The following is a 17,115-nucleotide window of genomic DNA, read 5'->3' as shown; positions in this document are numbered from 1 at the left end:
TTTCGATTATACCGATTTGGGCGCCTTTGCGAGATGGATGCCTATCTCCCGATTTGGGTCAAAATCTGGGCGCCCATCACTTTCGAAAATAAGGCTGATGGTGTGAATAGCAGACTATCTGATTTCTCAGGAAGATAAGTGCTAAAACCTTGCTTAACACAAAAGGTATATAAGCAGCTGTATCAGTGCATTACAAAGCAGAGGTAGACCACATCTTTGGGTCCCCTGCATCCCCCCCCCCCCCCCCCAATGAAAAACTAGCATTAGTAATTGTAAATTACTATTGGTGAGTAATAAAAAAACAATTGCCTTTCTCATTATCTTGTAGTTTTGGTTTCTTTTACTCCTTCCAGTAGAGAATGGCTGCTTTATGCTAATTTGGGGAGGAGATACAACTACAAGCTGCCTAAAAACATTTCCACAAACATGTCCTGCCTCCTTCCTGCAGGCAGCTCCAGGACAACCAGTTGCCAGGTGGGCTGGTTTCCCACCCAATTGGGCTGGTTTTTAAGCCAGGATGCGGGGAATTATCGAAGGTTGCGGGCTGCGGGAAATTGGGCTTCTTTTTCACTGCAGCTGTGCAGGATGTGGGCTCTTTTTTCGGGGCTTCTATTGGTCCAATTTGGTCCAATAGAAGCTTTTCCGGGGCGGGGTTGACATCAGGGGCGGGGTTTATGACGCCAGAGGTGTCGTTGGGGGCGGGGAAATGACGTCAGAGCTGACGTCAGGGGTCGGGGTCGGTGACGGAGGCGGGGTCGATGACGTTGGAGGCGGGGTCGATGACGTTGGAGGCGGGGTTGATGACGTTGGGCTGGTTTTGGGCTGGTTTAAGACTGATTTTGGACGGGGAAAATTTTTCCCATCTGGCAACCTCTGTCACCATCAGTGTTGCCAGGTGGGCGGTTTTACCGCCCAATTGGGCGGTTTTCCGCAACCCGCCGCGGGAAATTTTTGCCCGCGGCAGGTCGCGGTTTTTTGGGCTTCTTTTTTTTCTTTTCCGCGGTTTTCGGGCGGTTTTTTCGGCCGCGGGGGGCGGGGTTAGTGACATTTCGGACGGGGTTAGTAACGTTCTGGACGGGGGAAGCGGGGCTGGTGAAGGGGAGGCGGGGCCGATGACGGCGGGGGCGGGGTTGATGATGGCGGGGGCGGGGGTGATGACAAGGGGGTGGGGGTGTCAGGGGCGGGGTTTGAGTTTGGGCGGGTTTTGGGCTGTTTTTAGGCTGGATTGGGTGGGAAAAAAATTTTCCACCTGGCAACCCGTCACCATGGTCAAAGCCGGCCCAAGGCCAAGGCCATCAGCCATGAAAGTCCAGCTTCTATACTTACCCGCCTAAATCCCTTCCTTCTTTCTTCCCTTACTCAATCTCTGCACATTACTAAATGTATCTGATATCCTGGAATGTTAATGTCATAACAAAGTTAAGTAAGCCACATTGAGCCTGCAAATAGGTGGGAAAATGTGGGATACAAATGCAATAAATAAATAAATAGAGCAGGTGGGGGGGAAGAGAGGGTGGTGGTTGGGAGGCGGGAAATACTGCTGGGCAGACTTATAGGGTCTGTGCCCTGAAAGGGACAGGTACAAATTCAAGGTAAGGTATACACATATGAGTTTGTCTTGGGCAGACTGGATGGACCATGCAGGTCTTTTTCTGCCGTCATCTACTATGTTACTATGTAACATCACTACGTAAGCGCAGTGAAGAGTGAGAGGCACAACAACAATCGAAACACCCTCTCCCTCTCCTCCTTGCCCCGCCCCGCCCCGCCCTTTTCTTCAAATTGGTTTCACATCGCTGGTAGTCATAGCAACAACTCGACTACCACTGACTGACCTGGTCCTCCCGAGTCCCGCCTCCCTAATGACGCAATTTCTTGTTTCCGGGAGGGCGGGCCACAGCGGAAGGAAGGAACGGATGCTGCGTCAGAGCGGGAGGGGAGGAGGATATCAGAGAGGGAAAAGCTTTAGGGCCGGCTGTGGGTGGTTTTTTTTTGTATGAATTGTTCAATTTGCCGCCCTGGAAGACGAGTTTAAAGGTAAGAAGCGGAATTTGGGAAGGAGGGATGATGGACCTGGGTTTGCTTTGAAAATGCGTGTAAAGAGGGATGTGTGATCGCGTGCGGGCACTCAAAAGTCTTGGGGTGGGGGTTCTATGGTGCTGGGCTACAGCACTTAAATTGGGCTGAATGGAGCTGAGGGTAATATATGGTTGCGGGGAATCGGCAGGCGTATGTTAGATCGGAGGATCCTTAGCAGGAGGGCCCCCCCCCCCCCCCCCCACCACCTGCAGGTTTGGTTTTTCAGCACCCTGTTGAAAATATTGTGGGGAAATTCCACTGTCCCGTTCTACAGACCTTGCCCACCTACGAGAGCTAGAAACATGCTGTTGGATCTCCTCCTTCAAGAAATGCTTAATCCTGGAATGGTACATCTCCAAGTACAATGTCATTTTTCTCCCTTGCTAGGCTAGTTACTGACAACATTAGATTTTACCACATTAGATATTTCATATCTGGGTTTTAATAATAAACTTATATTGTCCTTTAAAGATTAATATGAAGACTTCAGGTAGTCCACAACATAGTAACGAGGCATATTTTCAAAGCACTTAGCCTTCCAATGTTCCATAGGTTTCAAGTGCGTTGAAAATGAGCCCCATATATAGTAAGTGGAGAGGAGTGGCCTAGTGGTTAGAGTGCCTGTCTTGACATCCACAAGTACCCGCTTCAATATAACCAGTGTACCTGAATGTAACTCACCTTGAGCTACTACTGAAAAAGATTTGAGCAAAATTCAAAAAATACATAAGTGACGGACCCAAATGGGCCATCCAGTCTGCCCATTAGTCACTCTCATTATCAATTCATGATTAAATCAACAGTGAATGGGATATTATATACTTTATCACAAGTCTGTCTTTGGGGGTTTCTGGGACACAGACCGTAGAAGTCTGCCTGGCTCTCTCCTTATGTTCCACCTACTGGAGTTGCCTTCAAAGCTCACTCCAGCCTATCCAAATCTCCCTTGTCATTTGCGGGACCCGGACCATAAAAGTTTGCCCAGTACTGAAGAGGACAGGTACAAATCAAGGTAGGGTATACACAAAAAGTAGCACATATGAGTTTATCTTGTTTGGGCAGACTGGATGGACCGTGCAGGTCTTTTTCTGCCGTCATCTACAATGTTACTGGCCTCGGTTCCAGCTACTGAAGTTGCCATTGAAGCCCTTTCCAGTTTATCCTAAACCAGATTGCCATATACAGACACAGACCTACAAAGTCTGCCTGGCACTGGCCTTAGTTCTTTATAGCCGGAGTTGCTGTCCAAGCGTCACTCACACATCCACCTCCTGCAGCTATTTAAGGTTTTTTTTTTCTTATTTTTGTTTTCTGCCATCTATTTTCTAAATATTCCTCTGTATTCATCCCATGCGTTTTGAATTCTGCCGCTGTTTTTGTCTCTACCACATCCCTTGGGAAGGCATTCCAGGCATCAACCACAGTATTGGAATGTGCCTGCTGAGTCAGTAGCCCATTTACTGTGCCCGTTACATTGGCTCCCTGTTGGTTTTGCAAAACAATGTAAAATGTTGACTTTTTCAAACATTATAGGGTTGAGGTTGAATGTTAATTTATTTGTCCTTTGGGGCAGTTTAATTAATAAATTGGAAAAACAATCTAGAAATACTTTTAAGTAGATAAACATGCAGCAACATCAGGCTGCACCTATGTAGCCAAGTGTGAATCACCAAAAATGTATTGACATAGCACCCAAATTTGAAAGACTCTACACAGGGCCGTATGTGGCATCTGTTAAAGGAGAGTGATCATTTCATATCTAGAGAAGAAAGGTGCTTTCTACAGCTGTTAGGAAACAGTTTGTTGATACAGGCCTTCTAGTTTACCCTGGTATTTTGAGCAGCCTGTGAGCATCATTTGGAAGGGGTTAGAGCCCTACAAGTTTCAGATAGCTGGTGTGAAGGCTTGTTGTGACATACATGGTATTTTCTGTTTCCCTCCTCAGCTAGCCTCCACTTTCCCTAGCGCAATTCTGCCTCTGCTTGGTCCAAGAAAGACTAAAAGGAGTCAATAGAATAGTTGCTAGGCTGCCTTAACACTTGGATACGTAAAAATAAAGCTTGATGAAACAAGTTGGAGGTGATAAGTTAGTCCAATTTAAAAAAAGCTGCCACCTACAGTTTGCCAACTTTTATTTTCACGAATGCTGCTTTATGACACAAAGACATGGAATATACTGAGTGAAGCATGCATGGTTGTGGTTCTTTCACAGGCCCACTGAGAGAATCTTGAGGCTCAGTGCACCATGCAGTAAGGGACCCTTTCTGCTAGGAACAACCGAACTGTATTGCACTGGCGACTTTTTATTTACCTCCTTACACGTACAGACAGAGTTGTACAATGGCTGGTGCCAAACTTAACCTTTCTGCAAAGAAATCAACTTTTTGTCCTGCTCTCCACCCCTCCTATGCCCATTTAAGTCTTCAGGAAAAAGAAATACTTTTATATATTTTCCTAGCTTTAGTATTTATTACCTCTCTTTGAGAGTGGTCTTTGTTACCATGTAGCTTGTACTGAAAGACAGGCATATACTACTTCTATTTATCAAGGTGTGAAATTAGACAGAGAGATGTGTAACCATGCAGGTGTGCCAGCAAATGAGTTCAGCACATTCAGAATAAACTTCCTGAGCCCCTACGTCTTGCCCCATCCTTGGCCACCTTTAAATCTAGACTGAAAGCCCACCTCTTTCACATTGCTTTTGACTCATAACCACTTGTAACCACTCGCCTCCACCTCCACCTACCCTCCTCTCTTCCTTCCCGTTCACATTAATTGATTTTGATTTGCTTACTTTATTTATTTTTTGTCTATTAGATTGTAAGCTCTTTGAGCAGGGACTGTCTTTCTTCTATGTTTGTGCAGCGCTGCGTACGCCTTGTAGCGCTATAGAAATGCTAAATAGTAGTAGTAGTACTTCTGTCTCGCTGCGCCCTATGCCTGGAATAGACTTCCTGAGCCCCTACGTCTTGCCCCATCCTTGGCCACCTTTAAATCTAGACTGAAAGCCCACCTCTTTGACATTGCTTTTGACTCGTAACCACTTGTAACCACCTGCCTCCACCTACCCTCCTCCTTCCTTACACATTAATTGATTTGATTTGCTTACTTTATTTTTTGTCTATTAGATTGTAAGCTCTTTCAGCAGGGACTGTCTTTCTTCTATGTTTGTGCAGCGCTGCGTACGCCTTGTAGCGCTATAGAAATGCTAAATAGTAGTAGTAGTAGTTGCTTATTTTATTCCAGTTTTGTGAGCCCCTCTGCAACTCTGCTTGCTTCTTCCCCTTTTCTCTTCAGATTTACTATGAGAGTGGGACACCGGAGAGCAGGAAGATGTCTGGAGGATGTGTGTCAGGGCCTAGAGGGGTTCATAAGAGGTTTGGACAAGTTCCTGGATTAAAAGACCCATAAAATTACTGGCCAGGTAGGATTGGGAGGGCCATTGCTTGGCCCTGGAAATTTAACTGTAGATTTAAACTATAGTTCTCTGTGTTCAGAAGCTGCCTGTTCCCTTCATGCAGAAGGAACTGATTTCCACTGTGTACTCTACTTTCCCGTTGTCCTGTTGCTTTCTTCTGCATTGAGGTACAACCAAGTTTTCTTTTTGGAAAACAGCACTAGTGAAAAGGATGGATCCTGGAGAAACGTAACGGGATAGTGGTGGTTGGGCCAGACCCCGCCAAGGGTATCTTGTACCCTAGGTCATTGGTCTTCAGTCTTAGTCCTCAAGGGCTGCTAACATGTCAGGTTTTCAGGATACTTCTAATGAATATGCATGGGAGAGATTTACATATAGTGGAGATAGTAGCAGGGCCGTAGCCAGAAAACAGATTTTGGGTGGGCCTAGGCAAGAAGTGGGTGGGCACCAAGTGTTCTCCCCTTCACCCACAAACAAAAAAAATCTCAGCTGGCAGGAAAACGCTTCTTTTCACCTTAGCAGTCTGCAGTAGACATGCACTGAAAACTGAGCATGCGCAGGTGCCGGAATCGTGGAGAATAGAGTTTTCATTACCATCAGGGGGAAGTTTTCAGCTGGCGGAGCTTGGGATCCCCACCTGCTACCGCTAATACGTATGCTACTGTTGGGTGGGCCTGAGCCCTAATTGGGTAGGCCCTGGCCCACCCAGGCCCACCTGTGGCTACGCCACTGGATAGTAGGCATGCAGATCTGTCTCATGTATTTTATTAGGGATATCCTGATAACCTTACCCATCGGTGGCCCTCATGGATTGGGTGTGAAGACCAAGGCCCTAGGTGAACGTTCGGTTGTGCCCCCTCCTCCCGGCCGTCCAGCATCTCCCGTTTTCTTTCCTAGCCCCAGATGTCCAGCATGTCTTCCTTCCTACCCTAGACCCCACAAGTGTCTAGAATCTCTCTCCTTTCTTTCTCTCCCCGAGGTGTTCAGCATCTGTCCTAATCCCCCCTCAGAGTGTCAGCATCTCGCGCCATTCCCAGTCCTGTTCCCCCTTAGTATGTGTTTGTGTTTATTATATATGATTGATATACCACATTATATGACTGACAGGTCAATGCAGTTTACATGGTCAGATTATAAGAGGCAAAGAAAAGAGCACCATTCAAAAAAGAAAAGGCAAGTCAATCTGACAATAATGGTACCGAGAACAAAGAAAACACACGGAAGGGATTTTCCAGGAGAGCAATATGTGAACAGGAATGCCCTAGAGTATGATTAAAGTTTGCTTCAAAGAAATAAGTCTTTAGTAAACTGTCCGTAATGTTGGTGGGAGGTCGTTCCATAGTCATGGTGCAAGGAAGAAGGCGACTGAATGTCTGGTGGACTCCAGGTCTGCAAAGTGCAGGGACAGAAGCACCAAACAGTGGGCATCCAAAGACCGTAGAGTACGTTCAGGAGTGTCAGGAATTGTACGTGAAGATAAGAGGTGTACGAGACACAGGAACTTGAAGTGAAACCTTTCATGGACGGGTAGCCAGTGTAGGTAAAATAGTAGTGGATACGCACTGTCGGACCATCCAGTATCTCGCTCCATTCCTAGGCCCCCCTCCCCAGAGTGTCCAGCATTTCCCTTTCCTACTCTATCCTCCATCCCCCAGGTGTTCAGCATCTCCCCCTTCTTTCCTTCCCCCAATCACCACTGCAACTTTCTTCTGGAGCCTGTGCTGGCATCAAGAAGGAACTTGGCACCCTCCGGGCCTAACAGTCCCACCCTCTGCGATTTGTACATCTGTATGAGGAGACAAAAGAACCAGGCCCGGACAGCACCTTGGTACAGCCTGTTGCTCTGGCTGGCCTTGCTGGCTGCCTACCCCCCCCCCCCCCCCCCTTAAACAGACTTCTGCCTCCCTCGGAGGAGGTGCGTCTAGTGGACAGGCCAGCCCTGGAGGGAGAAGGATACCTGATGCTGAGCTGAGGAGAGAGGGGGCAGGGGGTGAACGCCAAAGAGAAAGGAGATATGCTGCTAGGCAGGAGGAGCAGTGTTGCCAGATGGGTGGGTTTCCCACCCAATTGGGCTGGTTTTTAAGCCAGGATGCTGGAAATTTTCGAAGGCTGCGGGAAATTGGGCTTCTTTTTTGTTGCAGCTGTGCGGGGTTTGTGCTCTTTTCCGGGGCTTCTATTGGTCCAATTTGGTCCAATAGAAGCTTTTCCGGGGCTTCTATTGGTCCAATTTGGTCCAATAGAAGCTTTTCCGGGGTAGGGTTGACATCAGGGGCGGGGTTAATGACATCAGAGATGACGTCAGGGGCGGGGCCAACAATGTCAGAGGTGACGTTAGGGGTGGGGTCGGGGGGCGGGGTCGGTGACGTTGGAGGCGGGGTTTGACTTTGGGTGGGTTTAGGGCCGATTTTGGGTGGGGAAAATTTTTCCCATCTGCCCACACTGAGGAGGAGAAATAGTTGGCACAGTGATTCAGTCCTGATTTTCTTAACTTGCAGAGTTTTAAGAAAGCCAGAGCTCAAATAGAGCCTGCAGTAGGTAAGGAAAATGGGCAGGTGGGATGGACCGGAAGCTCTTAATCTGCCATTTTTAGCTGTGGGTTTTTATTTATTTATTTTAATTGCAGTCTTGCACTTTTCCTTACAACCGCACCCCTCAGGATTGGCAATCTGAGGAGGCTGTGCATTGGAGTTTAAGAAAACTAGATCTAGTGGAGAGGTCATTCCTTAATTCCCCATGGAAAGACATCAGGCTGTGGTAGATTCACTTCTCAACTGTCGAAGGAAAAGAGAGGTCTGATGTCTCACACTCAATAGCTTTTGCATAGTTAATGGGCTGCTATGCCTATAATTTTAACAAGCCATGTAGGTCAAGGCAGGTTTGAATTGGTGTCAGTCATCCTTCCGAATGGAAATTCATTGTGGTTTCTTGTTTGTGGTTTACCTTTCGGAATGAATCTGAAGAGCGAAGGATTAGGACAGGACCAAGTACCAAGAGGAAATGAATAGTAAGAAACGGAACTGTTTTAAAAGCTTGCTTAACGCAAATCTCATAAAAGACCCAATGTTCCGGTGCCTTGCCTGCCTTAGAGGTCGTAAGTATGCAAATATACAAAATCACTGCAAAGAATGATCACTCAATCACACTGGGCACGGCGTAGCAGAATAAACTATTGAAAGCTGTCACTTTAAAATGACCTCTTGATGCAGGCAAGTTGCTGAAATATGGCTGTGTTGGTCTTTTATGTGATCTACTAGTAAAAAAGCCCCGTTTCTGATGCAAATGAAACGGGGGCTAGCAATGTTTTCTTCTGTGTGCATGTGGGAGTGTGTGTGTCCCTGCCCTCTGGCTTCTCTCCCCTCCCCCCTCTGAGTCCTTCACTGTTACAGAGCCAGCGATTTGATTTCCTGCTCTGCTGTTTTCCTTCACTGACTGTGTTACAGAGAGGGCGGGGCAGACACTCATAGGGAAACCGGATATCTCGCCCCCTTCACACTTCCGGCGACTAAAATGATAGCGGGGATGGGACGACTTCCCTATGAAGAAAGACTAAGGAGGCTAGGGCTATACAGCTTGGAGAAGAGACGGCTGAGGGGAGACATGTTAGAGGTATATAAAATAATGAGTGGAGTGGAACAGGTGGATGTGAAGCGTCTGTTCACGCTTTTCAAAAATACTAGGACTAGGGGGCATGCGATGAAACTACAGTGTAGTAAATTTAAAACAAATCGGAGAAACTTTTTCTTCACCCAACGTGTAATTAAACTCTGGAATTCGTTGCCGGAGAAAGTGGTGAAGGCGGTTAGCTTAGCACAGTTTAAAAAGGGATTGGACGGTTTCCTAAAGGACAAGTCCATAAACCGCTACTAAACGGACTTGGAAAACTCCAAAATTCCAGGAATAACATGTATAGAATGTTTGTACGTTTGGGAAGCTTGCCAGGTGCCCTTGGCCTGGATTGGCCGCTGTCGTGGACAGGATGCTGGGCTCGATGGACCCTTGGTCTTTTCCCAGTATGGCATTACTTATGTACTTATATGTACTTATGGCTGGAGGCTTCATAGAACGTTGGTGTTGCCTTTTATATAGAGAGATATGTTAATAAAACTGTATTGAAAGGTCTATTTATTTTTATTCTGTATTTCCTCTCGGTACATTTTTTTGGTCTTGTCTTGGCCCTTCACTCTTCTGATTGACCATGGTGGCCTGCAAGGGTTATACCTACCCTCTCTCCTTTTGTTATTAACAGCCTTTCAGAATAATAATAATTTAGCAGAAGGAAGACTCATGAAATGCTCAAAACAGTGGGGCAAGGTTTATGGTATACAAGAATGGATACAAGGCAGTCGATTTTATCAATGTGAAAATTGTTTCATTTAATTTCCATGATGATCAGATCAAACCACAAAAGGTATGGAGAACTATCAACTTGCATCTAAGGTGTGTTTAATTTAAAAATGTGTATTCATCTTACTGCAGTATCAAACATATAAACGGCGAGTGACTGTACTCACTCGCAAATGCGCAGTAGAGACTTCCCTCTCTGCCCTGCCCCCGCGTCAATACGTCATGACGGGGGCGGGATAGAGAGGGAAGTCTCTACTGGCATGCTGCAGACGTCGGAACCGCTCCCCCTCCCCCGGAGTCGCCGCCGCCCCTCCATCCGGCCCAAGCACTGTGAACTTACATCACCACGCAGCAGCAGGCACATCAGCAAAGCTGCCGTCGGGCTTCCTTCTCTGCCTTTGTCCCGCCCTTGCCGACGTTACGTCACACGAGGGCGGGACACAGGCAGAGAAGGAAGCCCGCCCTGACGGCAGCTTTGCTGATGTGCCTGCTGCTGCGTGCTGATGTAAGTTTACAGTGCTGCTCGGGCCGGGTGGAGGGGCGGCGGCGGCGGCGACTCTGGGGGAGGCGGGGCGGCGCCGTCCTTGGGGGGGGGGGCTCAGAAACCCCCCCATTCCAAAAGTAGCCCATTTTCACGGGCTCAACAGCTAGTATTTACATAAATGAACATTTATCACCAATTCCTATCCCTGACCATAAAACCTTAAACAAGACCACATTTGGAGTGCTGTGTTCAGTTTTGGAGATTATATCTGTCCAAGGATGTAAAGAGAGTGGAAGCCGTTCAGAGAGAAGTGACCAAAATGATACAGAGTCTCTAGCAGAAGAGAAATGAGAAGAATCGGATATGTAAACCCTGGAGGAGAAGAGGGTCTGGGGAGATATAATACAGACATCTAAATTATTGAAAGACTAGTAAAAAAGCCCTGTTTCTGATGCAAATGAAACGGGGGCTAGCAAGGTTTTCTTCTGTGTGCATGTGGGAGTGTGTGTGTCCCTGCTCTCTGTCCCCTCCCCCCTGGGAGTCGAGTCCTTCAGTGTTAAGTTTCCTGCTGTGCTTTGTTTGTGTTACAGAGATAGTGAGGGCTTCTGCCCTCTCTCCCCTCCCCCCTCTGAGTCCTTCACTGTTACAGAGAGAGCGATTTGATTTCCTGCTTTGCTGTGTTTTCCTTCACTGTTTGTGTTAGAGAGAGCGAGGGCGGGGCAGACACTCATGGGGAAACCGGATATCTCTCACACTTCCGGCTGGAGGCTTCATTTAGAACGTTGGTGGTGCCTTTTATATATAGAGATAGCATGGAACAAAATACCGTTTGCAAAAAGAGAGAGGCTATGGAAAATGTGAAATGAAGCTGCAAGGAGGGAAACTTAAAAGCAACATCAGGAAATACTTTTACACAGAGAGGGCGATGGATGCCTGGAATGTTCTTCTACTGGAAGTGTTGAAGTCAAACAATGAGAGCATTAAAAAAAAAAAAAGACAAGTAAACAGAGGTTTCCCGTGTACCATGAAGATGCAATAAAAATATTGAGCACAGCCACTTCCAATAAAATGTAAGGTAATTAAACCGAAAAGAAAATAAGATAATACCTTTTTCATTGGACTAAATACGTGTTTGATTAGCTTTCGAAGGTAAACCTTCTTCAGATCAGAAATGAGCAGAGGTAACGTGGGTTTGCAGGTACAGTGCTGACTGCTTTTCTGGGCAGACTGGATGGGCCATGCTGGTCTTTATCTGTCATCTTAGTATGTTACAATTAACCCAGAACAAACCAGCATGTCTAGAACATAAGTACAATTGAATCCCAACTCCTTTCATTAAAGTTGACATCGTACCCACCTTGGAAAAGTTATCTTAAGGAAAGCAAACCTTCTAATGAAGCAGATCAGCCTTGGTCTACAGGCACATTCATGTACTTTACAAGTAACACAGGGTAACGATCAGAGGTGTAGATGGGAGTAAAACTGCTTTACCCGTGGAAATGAGCATTGAAAAAAAAAAATCCTGCCCTATATGCTTAATGCACAGACACAGCTCTCTGGCTGAAATTAGCCCTGAGGAACAAAAAACAGACAATACTGCGCTCTCCTGGAAAAAACACCAACCACATCGCCAAGTAAATTCTCAGGCCTAAAGAAAAATAAAAAGAAGCCGTGTAAACTACGGTGTGAAAGAAGGCTTGCTTCCCGTTGGAACTAAAACTGAGTGCACGCAGGAGCTGCTCACAATACTACAGGAAAACAGGAGGAACACAGTATTTCCACAATGAACAAGGGAAAGAAGAAAAGAGTGGACGAGTGGCCTAGTGGTTAGGGTGGTGGACTTTGGTCCTGGGGAACTGAGGACCTGAGTTCGATTCCCGGCACAGGCAGCTCCTTGTGACTCTGGGCAAGTCACTTAACCCTCCATTGCCCCATGTAAGCCGCATTGAGCCTGCCATGAGTGGGAAAGCGCAGGGTACAAATGTAACAAGAATAAAATAGATACTATTGGAGATTCTACATGGAATGTTGCTACTATTGGAGATTCTACATGGAATGTTGCTATTCCACTAGCAACATTCCATGTAGAAGGCTGCGCAGGCTTCTGTTTCTGTGAGTCTGACGTCCTGCACGTACGTGCAGGACGTCAGACTCGCAGAAGCCTGCGTGGCCACATTGGTGATCTGCAAGGGCCGACTTCTACATGGAATGTTGCTAGTGGAATAGCAACATTCCATGTAGAATCTCAAATAGTAGCAACAGTGGAGGAGTGGCCTAGTGGTTAGGGTGGTGGACTTTGGTCCTGGGGAACTAAGCTCGATTCCCACTTCAGGCACAGGCAGCTCCTTGTGACTATGGGCAGGACGTCAGACTCACAGAAGCAGAAGCCTGCTTGGCCACATTGGTGATCTGCAAGGGCCGACTTCTACATGGAATGTTGCTAGTGTGACTCTGGGCAAGTCACTTAACCCTCCATTGCCCCATGTAAGCCGCATTGAGCCTGCCATGAGTGGGAAAGCGCAGGGTACAAATGTAACAAAAAAAAAAAAAACAACCAAGAGTGCATCAGAATACCCCTGAGGCAGGCGCCAGTGCGCCGAAACACGGCCCGTGTCGGGTCTATCCGTCAATTGATAAACAAGAGACTTTGATCGTCTCAATCCTGAAGGCCCAGTGTTGCTTTTTTGTTTCTGTATGCTTAATGGCCACTCTTTGCATGTAGTTTTATGCACAGTAGGGGTGGACTTGAGAATGGCATGAAATCTTTGGGCCTTTAGAAATATTCGTTTAATTTGTTTTTGTTAGAAAATGTGTCCACGCAAACCAGCAGGTGTAAATGTGTATGTGCGTGTGTACATGCACTTGGAATAACTTATTCAAAATGGAGAGCTAGTTTTAGGTCAGAAGCCCTGCACAATCCACAGAGCAGAAATGCATGCTTTTCACCAATACAGGCATAATTCTATATCTGCAACTCCTCCAACTGCCTTGACTTCTTCACGTGTACATTTTTGGAGCTACTGGCATGGCGGTAAGGTTTTATTTGTTAGTGGGTGAGGGAGGGGGGAATTATATGATCGGGACTGCAGTCCTTGGGACACAGCCAGCCAGTTGGGTTTTCGGGCTATCCACAATGAATACATATGAAACAGGTTTGTTTGCACTGCCTCCATTTTTTTTTTTTTGGGGGGGGGGGGGGGAGGAGATGCAGCAACATTGACGGGGAAAACTTTAAGTACAAAAGAGAAACTATTATTTCAGGTGTTGTAAACCTGTGGCATTAAGTTTATTTCAATAAAGCCATGTTTATTGTAATCAAGGAATTGTATAAGTAATTTGTATCTGTAAACCTGAACTAGCCTTAGGATGATGTGGGATATAAATGTCATTACATAGAGGGACATAATCGAACGCGAACGCCCATTTGTAAAAACATCCATCTCCGAGAACGGGTCCGTGAAGGGGCGGGCTGAATTGTATTTTCGAAAAAGATGGACGTTTATCTTTAGTTTCGAAAATACGGTTTGTGCCGGGCAAATGCATAGGATTTGGGCGTTTTTTGAGCTAGGCGTTTTCGTTTTTCAGCGATAATCGAAACCAAAGCGCCCCAGCTCAAAAACGAACAAATCCAAGGCATTTGGTCGTGGGAGGGGCCAGCATTGGTAGTGTACTGGTCCCCCTGAGATGCCTCTATGCCAGCTTCAAATATCATCCCAAGCTCCATGACAGCAGTATGCAGGTCCCCCGAGCAAATTTAGTTTAGTTGGTGCTGCCCGGACCCATGCAGAGAGCAGAGAGCAAAAATCGGAAGAAAAAAAAAAACATGCAAGTGCAGTTGGGGACGTCCAAATTAAAAAAAATAGTAGAAGGGAGATTCAAACCAGCCACCTTCTGATTCCCACGCCAGTGCTCTAAGCACTACACCACATGAATCAGTTGTTGAGACGTCCTTCCCTTTCCATTAAGTCCCTCCAAGTTTCTGTCAGCCAATCACAGCTGTTTAGCACGGTCCATCTAGTCTGTCCAACAAGATAAACTCATATGTGCTACTTCTTGTGTATACCTTACCTTGATTTGTATCTGCCATTTTCAGGACACAGACCGTAGAAGTCTTGCCCAGAACTAGCCCCACCTCCCAAACACCAGCCCCCGCCTCCCAATCTCAGCTAAGCTCCTGAGGGATCTATTCCTTCTGAACAGGATTCCTTTATGTTTATCCCACGCATGCTTGAATTCCGCTACCATTTTCATCTCCACCACCTCCCGCGGGAGGGCATTCCAAGTATCTACCACTCTCTCCGTGAAAAAACACTTCCTGACATTTTTCTTGAGTCTGCCCCCCCTTCAATCTCATATCATGTCCTCTAGTTCTACCACCTTCCCATCTCCGGAAAAGTTGTAATCTTTGATATTTATTTATTTTTATTTTGCTCACACATTTTTTTGCAGTAGTAGCTCAAGGTGAGTTACATTCAGGTACACTGGGTATTTCCCTGTCCCTAGAGGGCTCACAATCTAAGTTTGTACCTGAGACAGTGAAGGGTTAAGTGACTTGCCCAAGGTCACAAGGAGCAGCAGCGGGATTTGAACCAGGTACCTCTGGATGTCAAGACAGGCGCTCTAACCACTAGGCCACTCCACTTGATATCTTAGGGGGGGAAGTTATCAACATGGACTACCGTTAAGATGGATGATTATACTGTTAACCAGGGTCATTAGTAACCAACTCTCATTGCATAAAATGGGACCTGTGCTAAAATAGTACAACTTAATGGTAAAATAACCTATCTTAATGGTAACCCATGTCGATATTTTTTTATTTGTTGCATTTGTATCCCACATTTTCCCACCTCTTTGCAGGCTCAATGTGGCTTACAATACATCATGAATAGTAGAAATACATGAGAAAGTATACATTTAGCAATAACAGAAGGATTTTGGGTAACATGATAATGATAAAACATGATAGTATTTTAACAAACAAACATAGTAAGAAATATTTAAGAAATATCTAAGAATTTTATATAAGAAAATATACATTTAGTAATAGCAGAAGGATCTTGGGTAACATGATAATAGTTTGGCAAGTAAGTATTGTAGAGGCAGTTCTGGATATGTGTACAGGAGTTCATATTTGTTGCTCGTTGTTGTATGCCTTGTTAAAGAGACGGGTCTTCAGTAGAATTCGGAAGTTAGCTAGTTCATACTTTCCCCAGCATTGTGTGTTTGGTACTAAGAAAAGTTTGAAACCACTGGAGAACCAGTGCCTTTACGTGAGGAGAAATGAAAATCATGATTTCTGTATAGTAAGATTTGCAGTTGTGGAGAGAAGTGTTTAGATATGGATATTGTGTTGATGGGCTGGTGTTTCCGTGTGGGGAGGGGAGAGATGTTGTTTTGGTGGGAGGAAGGAGGTTATCGTACGGTTACCCTTTTTGTTTTAATATTACAGTGATTTAATGGTGGTGCAAACTTAAGTAGTGTTAAAATGATTGATGGTAGATTTATTACATCTTTAATGTATTTGAATATTGTGACTAGAGTGTCAAGTTGGATGAGATAGAAATAGAAGTGAATGAATATGCTAATTGACCCAAACCAGTGCCTGTGGAGCAGGACTACTCAAATGTTTTGAGTGTAGGTCCAGAAACTTTGGCTGTCTGAAACCCAGGTTCCGCAAACTTCCGTGTGCACACCATGTATCAAAGACACTGCTCCCAAGGTAGTGGGTACTGGGGGGGGAGATGCATATTTCCCAAAGCTGCTTTTTTTTCTGTCCTTTTTTGCATTTATTTTCTCTGTGTCCAGCGTTTATCTTTTTTGTGTGTTCATATCTGTCCTGTCTAGTGTCTCCCCTCCGTTTCCCTGTCCCTAAGTTCCCTCCATGCCCAGCATCTCTTCTGTCTCTGTCCCTCCCCATGTCCAGCTTCTTACATCTCTCCTTCTCCCCTGGTCCAGTCTCTGTCTCTTCTTCCCCTTCGCTCCTGGTCTCTCTCCCTTCCTTCCCCATTTTCCCCCTGCCGGCCCTTTACATGCGGCAGCAGGTTGTGGCAAGAAGAGCGCTGAAAGCTGCCTCCTCTGCCGTGTCCCACCCATAGGAAATTGCATTAGATGCTGGGCCTAGGCGCAGGAGGGAAGCTGGAGTGAAACCAAAAAACTGGCATCTCAATAGTCCGGATTGCACACCGAGGTCCGCCATTTGAGTAGCCCATGCTGTAGAGTGACAGCATTTTGTTGCTCATGGAAATGCTAGAGGGGCTTTATGTGACAGTGAGTGAATAACCTCGCTCCAAGTGCCAGTCAGCAGATACCCGTAACCCACTTGCAGAGCAATTCTGTAACTGCACATCTGCATTTACGCACCACGTGAGTGCATAAATGCAGGAAAATATGTCACTTACACTCAAGTGCCTTACGTGCTGTTCTGTACGGACGTGTGTAAGTGGCATAGCACACGATTGCACAGGGATGTTCATGTGGGCGGGACATGGGTGTGTCTTCCAACAATGTGTGCAGCTAATAGAATGCTTGCCGTCCTTAAGTCCACCCATTTACACCTGCCATTGGTGCTTCCATTTACACCAGGTCAGTGTGGGTTTACGTCTAGGTACTACTGTAGAGTAGACTCTCCCCATGCTGCATTGGGTTACTTAGCTCTAGGCAACCTTTACACAATTGCCTCCTTGGAGTCCAAAATGGCAGCCCCGTCAGAAAAGGGAAGGACTGCATGACCAAAGAGGCTGAACTTATCCTCTCATTCTCCTCAGTTTTCTCCCTCCAGAATATGGTG

At 46.1% G+C, this 17,115-nt stretch overlaps 1 protein-coding gene across 3 annotated transcripts in view; it reads left to right on the top strand.

Annotated features, from left to right (window-relative positions):
• Window positions 1-1,920: 1,920 nt before the first annotated feature.
• ASPHD2 (aspartate beta-hydroxylase domain containing 2) overlaps window positions 1,921-17,115 on the top strand; it is a 37,845-nt gene continuing 22,650 nt past the window's right edge. The window contains exons 1-2 of one of the 3 annotated variants that reach the window (XM_030219718.1): window positions 1,921-2,037; window positions 5,377-5,456. The gene's annotated coding sequence lies outside the window, so the exon portion shown is untranslated. Of the gene's footprint in view, window positions 2,038-5,376; window positions 5,504-17,115 lie in introns of all 3 variants that reach the window. The other 2 variants (XM_030219716.1, XM_030219715.1) reach the window with 2 other exon arrangements.

Source organism: Microcaecilia unicolor, chromosome 11 (assembly GCF_901765095.1).
Source record: "Microcaecilia unicolor chromosome 11, aMicUni1.1, whole genome shotgun sequence".
Taxonomy (NCBI): Eukaryota; Metazoa; Chordata; class Amphibia; order Gymnophiona; family Siphonopidae; genus Microcaecilia; species Microcaecilia unicolor.
The sequence above is the reverse complement of the archived record's forward strand: the minus strand, read 5'-3'. Positions and strand labels throughout refer to the sequence as shown.